Below are 12,888 nucleotides of genomic sequence, written 5' to 3' on the forward strand. Positions count from 1 at the left end.
TTAGATGCTATCATTCATTGATTTCATTGATCCTTCACACACATAACTCAGCTAAGCTTCCTAATCACCCCACAGTGTCTTTACTAGCATCCCTACCTAATAGGTAAGGAAATTGAGCCTTGGGGAGATGATAGTGCTAATGCAGTAATTGGAAAAGATGAAAACAATCCTTCTCAGGGGAAATTTAAGTTCAAAATGGTATACAATATTGCTACTTTTGGTCTTCCTTTTTAACAAATATTTAATAGTCAAGTATAACTAATAATGGTACTAGTAAGAAAATTATAGCTGTCTGAGTGCTCAGAATTTGCTGAGCACGATATTAAGTGCTTTATGTGTTAGCTAATAAAATATGTAAAACTGTTACATAAATGGTACTTATTCTTGCTAACTTAGTAACAGAAAAATAAATATCATGAAATCGTTTTGTAGACCAATAGCTACAAAAATAAATTGATACTTGTTGATTAACTATTTTTAGCAAGAGCATCTGCCCATCAGCCAGTGATTCTCAATAAGGTGGGGGGTTAACCCTCCAAGGGACATCTGGAACCACACAGGGGCCCTTTCTGGCTGTCATAATGAATAGGGAGGTACAGCTGGCCTTTAGTGTCTTGGAACCAGGGATGCTAAATTCTCTGCCAGTATGGGATCTGGGCACAACCAAATATTGTCCCCCCACCCCTCCCAAGTGCCAATGACACTCTCCTTGAGGAACAAAGAACTCTGCCAAAGTTTTTGCATGTATAAAACAAGTTTCAGCCTTTAACAGAACAATGCTAATTATTCCCACCCCCACTTTCCATTACTAAATAGTTCTTTTTTTTTTTGGAGACAGAGTTTCGTTCTTGTTGCCCAGGCTGGAGTGCAACAGTATGGTCTCAGCTCCCTGCAACCTCCGCCTCCTGGGTTCAAGCGATTCTCCTGCCACAGCCTCCCTAGTAGCTGGGATTACAGGCGCCCACGACCATGCCTGGCTAATTTTTGTATTTTTAGTAGAGATGGAGTTTCACCATGTTGGCCAGGCTGATCTGAGCTCACTGCAACCTCTGCCTCCTGGGTTCAAGAGATTCTCATGCCTCAGCCTCCAGAGTAAGCTGGGATAACAGGCACATGCCACCACACCTGGCTAATTTATATATATATATATATTTTTCGAGACGGGATCTTGCTCTTGCCCAGGCTAGAGTACAGTGGTGCAATCTCAGCTCAATGCAACCTCTGCCTCCTTGGTTCAAGCAATTCTCCTGTTTCAGCCTCCTGAGTAGCTGAGATTACAGGTGCCCGCCACCACGCCTGACTAAGTTTTGTATTTTTAGTATAGACAGGGTTTCGCCATGTTGGCCAGGCTGGTCTCAAACTCCTGACCTCAGGTGATCCACCCGCCTTGGCCTCCCAAAGTGCTGGGATTACAGGTGTGAGCCACCGTGCCTGGCAGCATTACTAAATAATTCTAATAAACTCACTAATACACAATGTACTGAAAAGCCAGGGGCTTTGAGGCAATCAGGAATCCTTTAATGGCCAAAGGGACTGCTAGGGTCAGGCCCTTCTACCTAGTCTCCACCACAGCTAACAGATGAGGGCCTTCTGCTTCTTCTCCACTCTGGCCAGTGTTGGAGGAAGCAGGTACAGCCCCCTCTCTCTTTCTTCTGGGGAGAGGAGTGATTAGTTTGATTGTGAGCCCAGAATATTCACCAAGGCAGGTTTTACTCGTCGGTGAGATTACTGTGCCAAAGACTTCATCCTTCCTCCTTCACTTCCTACTTTTGGGGCAGCTTGGCCTGCATTCCTGCCCCAGCCACAGGCTAAATAGCCAAAGTCTTCTCGGAGCTGGGGCCTGGGCCAGTGGAAGGTGTGTGACTCCCTCGTGCTATGTTGCCCTTTGCTCTGGCACTAGGAACGCACTGTGCATTGGGCTTTCCTTAGGCGGCAGTAGTTCCATCTACCCTAAGACGTGCAGGTGAAATGGCAGATATTTATGGGGAAAGCCGTGGAAAGCTCCGCTACCCTCAGTCCTAAGCCTTTCTCCAGTCCAGCTTTTAGCAGAGTTTATGTCAATGGCTTGCTCAGCTCTTCACAAAGAGCCACTGTCTTGCCTCCTGAGGTCTTCCTGCTGCACAAGCTCCAACCGTTGGGCTGCAGAAAGGCGCTGGGAGCTCTGAGGTGCAGGAGCTGCCATCTTTGAATCGCTCACACTGTGCTGGGCACTTTGTTTACTTTATCTTCTTTATTCTTCAGAACGACTCTGGGAGATAGATGCGATCCCTGTTTCAAGGACGTGGAAGCAGAAAATTTGAGCCCTTAGTAACTCCGGGCTACTTAGTGAGCAATAAAGCTGAAATTCAGTTTGTCTGGACTCTAAAAACTACAATTTCAGCACTTTGAAGACAAATGTGTTTCTTCCATATTTTATGATATAGATTTATCGACAAAGCCCTTCTGAGTGGATCCAAAGCTGTTTTTTGAGAGAAATAATTGGTTCTGGTGGCACCCCCGAGGAAGCAGGACAGGCTTGTCTCTGGCAAGAATATAAATCACGTTCCTCCATTTTCCCAACACTTGCAATCCTGCCGTCTGCATGTCTGGGGCCTAAGACGTGTGTTTTCTTCTACTCACAACACAGAAGACTGACATTTACTCACTCACCACTACGAGGTGGTTGCAACTCAGCATTTGATAGAAGTTTGCTTGTGACATCTGGTGAGAGAGGGAGGGAGAAAGAGAGAGAAAGGAATAATTTCAATGTGAAAGAAGATTTGTGGGAGTTATATGTGTCTAGTGTTCTAGGGTGTCTGTTACCTGACTGTAATATATTAGGTGACCAGGAATAATTTTTTTTTTTTTTTTTTTTTGAGACGGAGTCTTGTTCTGTCGCCCAGGCTGTAGTGCAGTGGCGTGATCTTGGCTCACTGCAACTTCCGCCTCCTGAGTTCAAGCGATTCTCCTGCCTCAGCCTCCCTAGTAACTGGGATTATAGGCATGTGCCACCAAGCCTGGCTAATTTTTGTATTTTTAGTAGAGACGGGGTTTTGCCATGTTGGCCAGGCTTGTCTTGAACTCCTGACCTCAGGTGATCCACCTGCCTCGGTCTCCCAAAGTGCTGGGATTATAGGCGTGAGCCACCGTGTCCATTCTAGAAATAATTTTTGACTCTCGCTGTCTCGCTCTGTGGGCGTGTGTGTGTGTGTGTGTATGTGTAATCCTATTTCCCTTAGAAGTATCAATATAAAAGTAACCAAAAAAACACTGTTAGGCGAAATTGTTTGTAACATCTGTCATTTTACTAGTTACTAAAGCTGCTTTAATTGATCCCACAGGAATGACAGGTATCTCCTTTTCTCACTCTTTGGGGTCTGCCTCATGAAACTGGATGTTTGGTGGAGGAGGTCGTTCTTTTCAGATACAGAGGACTGGTTCTTTAGTGAAGGTATACAAATGTCTGGGCTTTCATACTCATTAGAATAATTATTCACTACCTTATTCGAGGTATTTATATAAGCATCCCTGTGAGAAATTCCTGCTGAAGTCCAGTTCACTTCTATGAAACAATTCATGTACCTTATTCCATTTGGAAGTGAGCCCTCTAACTTTATATATATATATATATATATACATATATATATATATAAAATTATATTTTTTTTTTTTTTTTTTTTTTTTTTTTTTGAGACAGATTTTCACTCTGTTCACCCCAGGCTGGAGTGCAGAGCGCGATCTGGGCTCACTGCAACCTCCGCCTCCTGGGTACAAGCGATTCTCTTGCCTCAGCCTCTTGAGTAGCTGGGAATACAAGTGACCGCCACCATGCCCAGCTAATTTTTGTATTTTTAGTACAGACAGGGTTTCACCGTATTGGCCAGGCTGGTCTTGAACGCCTGACCTCAAGTGATCCACCTGCCTCAGCCTCCCAGAAATGCTGGGATTACTGGTGTGAGCCACTGCGCCTGGCCCTCTAACTAAATATCTTTGCTTTGTGTTTTGGTTATCAGAAAATTCAGGGCCAAATGAGTACTCAGTTGTACTGCTTGATTCCTTACAGATGCTAAGTACACATATGGTTGTTTAAAATAATCTATTTTTATTATTTAGACAGGGTCTTGCTCTGTCGCCCATGCTGGAGTGCAGTAGCATGATCATAGCTCACCATGGCCTCCAACTCTTGGGCTCAAGTGATCCTCCCACCACAGCCTCCTGAGCAGCTGGCACTATAGGTATGAGTCCTCATTTTTGAGTCCCTGTCCCATGTTTAATTTCAATTGTCATTATCAGGTTTAATATTTTGTAAGTTATCTAAGACACCCTTTCCTGTTTTTATTTTATTTTTTTGGCAATAGGCATGGCATTTTCCCATGGGTTACTTGCTAATTTCAAAGGGCAAAAATATCTTTAAAATGGAGACATCTGGCTTTTACTACCCCAATACAGCAATCAATTTAAAAATTACTAATAGTAGACCAATCAGGCAGTATATGACTCTTGATGCAAATGTTAACCTGAATAAGACGAAGTCTTTAGGTCTTACTTCCAGTTCCTGGAAATACAGGGGATAGAGAAACAAGCCAAACAATATCACAAAGAAATAAAGTCAGATCTGGAATGTGGGACATTGCATTAGTTGGTATAAAAGTAATTGCGGTTTTTGCCATTACTTGGTTTTGGATTTGCTTATGTGGCCATTCCAGCTCAGATGACCTTCTAGGTGACTGCCACATAAGCAAGTCCAAAACCAAGTAATGCCAAAAACGACAATGACTTTTGCATCAACTAATGCAATGCAACTAGCCAGGCAGAGTTAATTTCATGAAACACTTAATTTCATGAAAATAATTGGGGAGATGGAGTCTGTTCTAGAATAAAAAAGATGAGATGATGTACAGAAACTAGATTAACTTTCATTACTGGTGAGAATGTAAAATAGCACAGCCACTCTGGAAAACAATTAATGTTTCTAGTATGTGATCCAGCAATTCCGTTCCTAGGTATCTACCCGAGAGAAAATATATGTGCACATGAGGACTTGTATATGAATGCTCATAGTAGCATTATTATTATTATTATTATTTGAGATGGAGTCTCACTCTGTCACCCAGGCTGGAGTACAGTGATGAGATCTCAGCTCACTGCAACCTCCGCTTCCTGGGTTCAAGTGATTCTCCTGCCCCAGCCTCCCAAGTAGCTGGGATTTACAGGCATGTGCCACCACACCCAGCTAACTTTTTTTTTGTTTGTATTTTTAATAGAGATGGGGTTTCACATGTTGGCCAGGCTGGTCTTGAACTCCTGAGCTCAGGTGATCCACCTGCCTTGGCCTCCCAAAGTGCTGGGATTACAGGTGTGAACCACCACGCCCGGCCCATAGTAGCATTATTTGTAATGACAAAAGACTGGAAACAATCCAAATGTCCATCAACTGGTAGATGAATAAAGAAAATGTGATCTGACCGGGAAGAGAGCCTCATGGCTGTAATCCCAGCACTTTGGGAGGCTGAGGCAGGCAGATCACCTGAGGTTGGGAGTTTGAGACCAGCCTGACCAACCTGGAGAAACCCCATCTCTACTATAAATACAAAATTAGCCGGGCTTGGTGGTGCATACTTGTAATCCCAGCTGTTTGGGAGTCTGAGGCAGGAGAATTGCTTGAACCCGGGAGGCGGAGGCTGCAGTGAGCTGATATCGTGCCATTGCGCTCCAGCCTGGGCAACAAGAGCGAAACTCGGTCTCAACAACAACAGCAACAACAGCAAACAAACAAAAAGAAAATGTTATATGTTCATACAATGAAATATTACTCTGCCATAGAAAGGAACAAACTGCTGATGCATGTTACAATGTGGATGAACCTCAAAAACATTATGCTAAGTAAAAGCAGCCAGAATCCAGATGCAAAAGACAACATATTATATGCTTCCAGTTATAAGAACTGTCCAGAAAAGACAAATCTCTAAAGATGGTAAGTAGATTAGTTGTTGTCAGAAGCTGAGGGTAGAAATGGAGATTTACTACTAATGGGCATGAAGAATTTTTTTGGGTGAAGAAAACGTTCTACAACTGGATTGTGGTGATGATTGCACAACTCTGTAGTTTTACTAAAAATATCATTGAATTGTACCCTTCAGATGAGTGAATTTCATGGTAAATTACACCTCAATAAAACCAATTTCAAAAAAACATGGCAGAAGTGATGTTGTGTGAGCCCAGACCTTAAGAGGCTTTGTGCTTTTACCTTCCCTCTATGAAAACTCCCCTGAGACTGAGACGGAGGGAAACTGAGGCACCCAGCCAACAGCAGTACCAACCACTCACTGCACGTGGGAATTTGTCCCTCTTGGACCTTCCAGCCCAAATGACTTTCTAGGTGACTGCAGCCACATGAGCAAGTCCAGCAGAGGAAATGCCCAGCCGAGCTATGAGTCAAGAAATGTAAGAAATTGTTTTATGTCACTAAAAAATTAGTATGTGTATGTATAAATAAATAAATCTATTTCATGCATATTTTATATACAAAATATATTGTATTTTTATACATGTTAAATGATATGGTAAAAGATCAACAACTTTATATTATTTATTTGTTAATTTGAGGCGGAGTCTTGGTCTGTCACCCAGGCTGGAGTGCAGTGGTGTGATCTTGGTTCGCTGCAACCTCTGCCTCCTGGGTTCAAGCGATTCTCATGAACGATCTTGGCTCCGCTTCCCGAGTAGCTGGGATTACCGGCACGTGCCACCACGCCCAGCTAATTTTTGTATTTTTGGTAGAGACAGAGTTTCACTATGTTGGCCAGGCTGGTGTCGAACTCCTGACCTCAGGTGATCTGTTCGTCTCTGCCTCCCAAAGTGCTGGGATTACAGGTGTGAGCCACCATGCCCTGCCAGGAAGCTCAACTTTATCTCACTTGAAAGTCAAGGAAACTGGGGCATATTTGTGTACGCTTCCCTCTGTCAGTCACTGGCTAAAGTTTGCTCCCATGGGCATATTTTGGTGGCATTCCAGCTTGCAGTAGGGGGCATGGGTGTTAGCAGCTGGAAGTCAGACTGACTGCATTAAGAGGCTGGAGATATGAGTACCACATTGGGGGCGTCACTATTTTCCAGCATTTGCACCACTCGGATTCATTCATGCCCCACAATTGGTTCATGGCATTCTGTCACCAATTCCTCTGGGATGAACAATCAAAATTTCTAAAAGCTAGACTTACAACAGAGTGGCAGGAAGCTCACGCTACAGCTTCCTCTGCTGCAGTTGGTACCCAGATTGGAACTGATATTCACCATTTCCCTCGTTCCCCATTCTAAATTCCCCTTGCGCTTGGCTAATCTTTCTGCTAGTCTCCATTGCTTGTCTAGTGGGAAACCCAGACTTTTTCCTGTGAGGGACCTGAGCCCTTAACTCCTGTGTTCTTGCCAGGCGTGGTTGCTGTGTAGGGAAACAAGGGAGGGCCTAGCAAATCCCTGAGTTCCCGACGTACTCTCCCCTGCCTTGATTAGGTAAAGCAATCTTATTTCCTCAGGATAACCAGGGGTAACTGCTGCCATTAGTATATAACTCCCACATGCTTTCTGATTCACTGGCATGAGAAGCCCCAAATGGCAGTGGAACCCCTTACTTAGTCCTTTGGAAGAAGTGTTACCCTTTCAGGGAACCAGGACCTGGGGACCAGCAGAGTCTAAACTTGCAGGTACAGCCCCTACTTCTATGCTTTGGGTTCCAAGACCTGTGTACTCCACCTAACAGTGACATAGCACCACATAACGACCATTGGTTCAGTGCAATTATACCCTTCTTCACGGATAGAGAAGAAATACTGTGCTGCCAAAGCCCATGCAGATAAAAACAGGTTGTCTGAAAGGAACAAAACAGAGGCTTAGACCTCTGTGAATGCTGGAAAAAAACCAGATCAATGCCATCACTGCTTGTAGAGAAACGTGTACAATTAGAGGAGGTTATGCCTGGCCAAACTGTTATCTGTTTGAGAAGACTAAAGAAATATGTTATTATATGTGCAAAAGCTCTGATATATCCCAGTTCATCAAGAGATAAATCAAAATTGGCTGGGGGCTCTGGCTCATGCTTGTAATCCTAGCACTTTGGGAGGCCGAGGTGGGTGGATCACTCGAGGTCAGGAGTTCAAGACCAGCCTGGGCAACGTGGTGAAACTCTGTCTCTACTAACAGTACAAAAAATTAGCCCAGAGTCCATGCCTGTAATCCCAGCACTTTGGGAGGCTGAGGTGGGAGAATCACGAGGTCAAGAGATCGAGACCATCCTGGCCAACATGGTGAAACCCTGTCTTCATGAAAAATACAAAAATTATCTGGGGGTGGTGACGCACACCTGTAGTCCCAGCTTCTTGGGAGGCTGAGGCAGGAGAATTGCTTGAACCCAGGAGGCGGATGTTGCAGTGAGCCGAGATCATGCCACTGCACTCCAGACTGGGTGACAGAGCCAGACTCCATTTCAAAACAAAACGAAACAAACAAAAAAATTTTAACCAAACGTCGTGGCGCACGCCTGTTAGCCCAGCTACTTGGGAGGCTGAGGCATGAGAATCACTTGAACCCAGGAGGCAGAGTTTGCAGTGAGCTGAGATTGTGCCACTGCACTCCAGCCTGGGCAACTAAGTGAGACTTTGTCTTAAAAAAAAAAAAAATCGAAATTTAGATGAAATGTAGAATTTAAGAAATGAGAGATGGTGAGATGGTGGCATAAAGGACTGGTAATGAACATGAAACCCAGTTACATTTAGAATTAGCTACAGAACTAAATGCAAACCTTATTGAAAATATTGAAGATCTAAATAAATGGAGCGGTCACATTCAGAGATGGAAGAACATTTCCAGGGTCAAGAGTCTAGGCATGTTTTTGCTGGGTCCTGGGCTCAAGGTCTCCCAAGGCTGAATTCAAGGTTTCGACCAGGTCTGCAATCTCACCTGGAGCTCAGGGTCTTCATCTAAAGCTCATGGGTTGTTGGCAGAGTTCGGTTCTTAAGGGTTGTTGGATGGTGGTCTCTGCTTTCTTGTTGCCAGCCAACTGGGCTCCATTCTCATATCCTGGAGGCTGCCTGTGGTTTTCCGCCCTGTGGTCCTCTCTCCAAGATGGCAGTTGCTCCTGTGAGGCCAGTGGAAGACTCTCTCTCATCCTCTGAATCTCTCCTTCAGGATGGGCCCAGGGACTTTGAAGAGCTCACCTGATTAGGTCCGGCCCGCCCAGGATAATTTTCCTTTTGATCGATTCAAAGTCAGCTGCTAACAGCTACCCAAGTCAGCCCACATGCACCAGCTCTTGGGCCTCCACCTCCTCTTCCTGCTGTCCCAGGACTGGGTGGCTGAGTTCCACATGGAGTTGGAGTGGCTGCCTGCCAAGGGCATCCAGACCAATGTCTACAGCAAGCACTCTGTGTCCCTGGAGCCCTACCTGATGGAGGGCGGCTACAACAAGGTGTTCCTGGCCAAGGGTAACATCCCTGCCAAGAGCTGCACCTTCATCCACATCCTGCTTGATGCTATCAGAGATGAGATGGCTGGGTGCATTGAGAAGGCCTGCGAGAAAATCCTTTTCACCAAGGGCACCTGGATCCTCTTCCTCAACACACTCAAACAAATGCAGACTACACCAAGAAGTGGGTCCTGGGCCCCGACAACTACTACAGTTTTGCCAGCCAGCAGCAGAAGCTGGAAGACACCACCATTCTGAGTTGAGTATCCTGGCAGCCCACCAGGCACTAGGTGGGGTAGGGCATACGTTATTTAAAACAGTTACAGTGAAGGGTTTCCTCTAACAAAGGTGGATTGCCATTCTGTCCTCCAGGCCCTTATCTCCCCATTGGGATGGTGGGGAGCTAAGTTCTTTTTTTTTTTTTGAGAAGGAGTCTCGCTCTGTCACCCAGGCTGGAGTGCAGTGGCCAGATCTCAGCTCACTGCAAACTCCGCCTCCCGGGTTTACGCCATTCTCCTGCCTCAGCCTCCCGAGTAGCTGGGACTACAGGCGCCCGCCACCTCGCCCGGCTAGTTTTTTGTATTTTTTAGTAGAGACGGGGTTTCACCGTGTTAGCCAGGATGGTCTCGATCTCCTGACCTCGTGATCCGCCCGCCTCGGCCTCCCAAAGTGCTGAGATTACAGGCTTGAGCCACCGCGCCTGGCCGCCAAGTTCTTATATTTGAGATAGATAAGTTTTGGGGCCCTCAAGGGATGGCGATAACACCTTCCAACTGGGTCAGCCTCTGTCTGATGGCTGATGCTCAGGGTTTCAAACACAGATGCCTACCGTAGAGCCCCAGCAGCACTGTGGCCTACAGGAAAGCACGGCCCCAGGTATGGGGACTGTTCCAGCCAGCTGTGGATGCACAGGAATGCTGGGCCAGGGTACCAGATATTTTCAACAAAGGAGGTGAAGTGTCCCATTTAAAAAAATGTTGGCAATGAATTAAACAATTTTTCTAATAATAATAATAATAAAAAAAACACAGGCCAGATGTGGTGGCTCACACCCGTAACTCTAGCACTTTGTGGGGTGGAGGCGGGCGGATGACCTGAGGTCAGGAGTTCGAGACCAGCCTGGCCAACATGGCGAAACCTTGTCTCTACTAAAAGTACAAAAATTAGCTGGGCGTGGTGGCAGGCACTGTAATCCCAGCTACTCAGGAGGCTGAGGCAGGAGAATCACTTGAACTCGGGAGGTGGAGGTTGTAGTGAGCTGAGATCGTGCCATTGCATTCCAGCCTGGGTGACAAGAGCAAAACTCCGTCTCAAAAAAAAAAAATCCCAAAACCCCCCCAGAACACTCACACACAACAAAGTCAGCTGCTAAGGGGCATTAATTACATGTGCAAAATCCCACTGGTCACAGGATGTCACATAATCATGAGAGTAACTGTCCCATCATAGGCTCAAGTCATAGTCATGCTCAAGGGGAGAGGGTGACACGGAGCCTGTGCACCAGGGAGCAGGAATCTTGGGGGACATCTTAGAATTCCACCTCCTACAGTAACATTTCTTCTCACCATGAACCCACCACAGGTTTTCTGTCTATCCATAAATACATCTGTGATTAGAATTTGAGGAATTTCATACAAAACTGTCTGGTCGGTTCCCCCTGGGTCCTTTGGGAAAGAGTAGCCTTGAAGAGAATGGAGGGCAAGAGTGAGATTATTGAGGAAGGAACCCCCAGAGAAGCCACAGAGGATCAGGATAGAGCCAAGGAAGGCTGAGCCTTCCTCTTGGGTTGGGTGTGAGACTGAAGCCAACAGTATAGCTCATGTCAGACTTTTGGCTGCTCTATTCATCACACAGAAGAGTAACACTTCATTAGGTGCTGTCATTCAAAGTGGAACGTATCTTCATTCTCTTCAGGGTTTTTGGCAGTTAGATTTCTGAGTTACTTCATAAAAATTTAAATGAGCTATTTTAATGATGATTGGTAGAAGGAAGATAAATCATCATTCATAGAATTTTTAATGGGAAAAGTAATTTCAGTATTCTTTTGGGGGAAGCACTTTGGGCAAAAGCTATTCCTACAGCCCTCATGTTATTACTTCAAACATGAACCTGGTTTAGAAGAAGAAAGATTTGCTGCTGAGTTTTGTTTGGAATTGGTGTAACTGAAGCATGGGGAGTGTCCAATATACGTGTGTGTATTGTGTTTGAGATGGAGTTTCGCTCTTGTTGCCCAGACTGGAGTGCAGTGGTGCGATCTCAGCTCACTGCAATTTCCGCCTCCCAGGTTCAAGTGATTCTCCTGCCTCAGCCTCTGGAGTAGCTGGGATTACAGGCATGTGCCACCACACCGGGCTAATTTTGTATTTTTAGTAGAGATGGGGCATCAACCATCTTGGCCAGGCTGGTCTAGAACTTCTGACCTTAGGTGATCCACCCGCCTTAGCCTCCCAAAGTGCTGGGATTACAGGCATGAGCCACTGTGCCCGTCCCAATTTATTTGTAATACAGTAAATCATGCATTATATTAACATTTTCGGTGATTCATTTTCTCATTTATTAAATTAATGCATACATTTTTTCAAAGTGAGGCTTAATATTGTAAGTAACACAGTGGCAGTAGAATGGGGCAAGCCTGTTCATCCTGGGTTAAGTGAGAACACCTTCATTTTCATAATGTAGAGCATTATCCTTTTCTATGGAGATTGAGCTAAATGCCAGGCTTCCCGTATTTGCCCAGAATACGTAGCAGGCTGGTTTGTAAAAGAGGAGATATTTTCAGTTTGGTTGAAAGTAGCAATTTAGTAATAAATTAATTTTTGTCTTTTTAAAAATAGAGAAAGAGTCTTGCTATGCTGCCCAGACTGTGCTCGAACTCCTGGTCTCAAGTGACCCTCCCACCTCGGCCTCCCAAAGTGCTGGAATTACAGGTGTGAGTCACCACATCTAGCCTGAAAGTAGCAATTTAGGAAAAAAAAAAAAAAAAACTTAGGAAGCTTTTAGTGACGAGAAAATGAGTTGGTTTCATGCTTCTGAGAATTTATAAATGAACTGACTGAAAATGGAAACAGTGGTTATAAAGATTGTCAATAAAAAAGAAAATGAACTAGTGTCATTGAGAACTTAGAAAGTTTTCTGCATCTTTGTAGCCAGGAGGAAAAAAAAACTTAGAGGCTGGGAGTGGTGGCTCATGCCTGTAATCTCAGCACTTTGGGAGGCCAAGGCAGGTGGATCACAAGGTCAGGAGTTGGAGACCAGCCTGGCCAACATAGTGAAACTCCATCTCTACTAAAAATACAAAAATTAGTTGGATGTGGTGGCACGTACCTGTAATCCCAGCTACCCGGGAGGCTGAGGCAGGAAAATCTCTTGAACCCAGGAGGCAGAGGTTGCGGTGAGCCAAGACCACGCCATTGCACTCCAGCCTGGGTGACAGAGTGAGATTCTGTCTCAAA

At 45.1% G+C, this 12,888-nt stretch overlaps 1 pseudogene; it reads left to right on the plus strand.

Moving 5' to 3' along the window:
* Positions 1-264: 264 nt before the first annotated feature.
* On the plus strand, positions 265-9,699 carry LOC108530540 (26S proteasome non-ATPase regulatory subunit 8 pseudogene; annotated as a pseudogene).
* The last annotated feature ends 3,189 nt before the right edge of the window (positions 9,700-12,888 follow it).

The sequence above is a fragment of the Rhinopithecus bieti genome, unplaced genomic scaffold (genome assembly GCF_001698545.2).
Source record: "Rhinopithecus bieti isolate Rb0 unplaced genomic scaffold, ASM169854v2 scaffold_6946, whole genome shotgun sequence".
Lineage (NCBI taxonomy): Eukaryota > Metazoa > Chordata > Mammalia > Primates > Cercopithecidae > Rhinopithecus > Rhinopithecus bieti.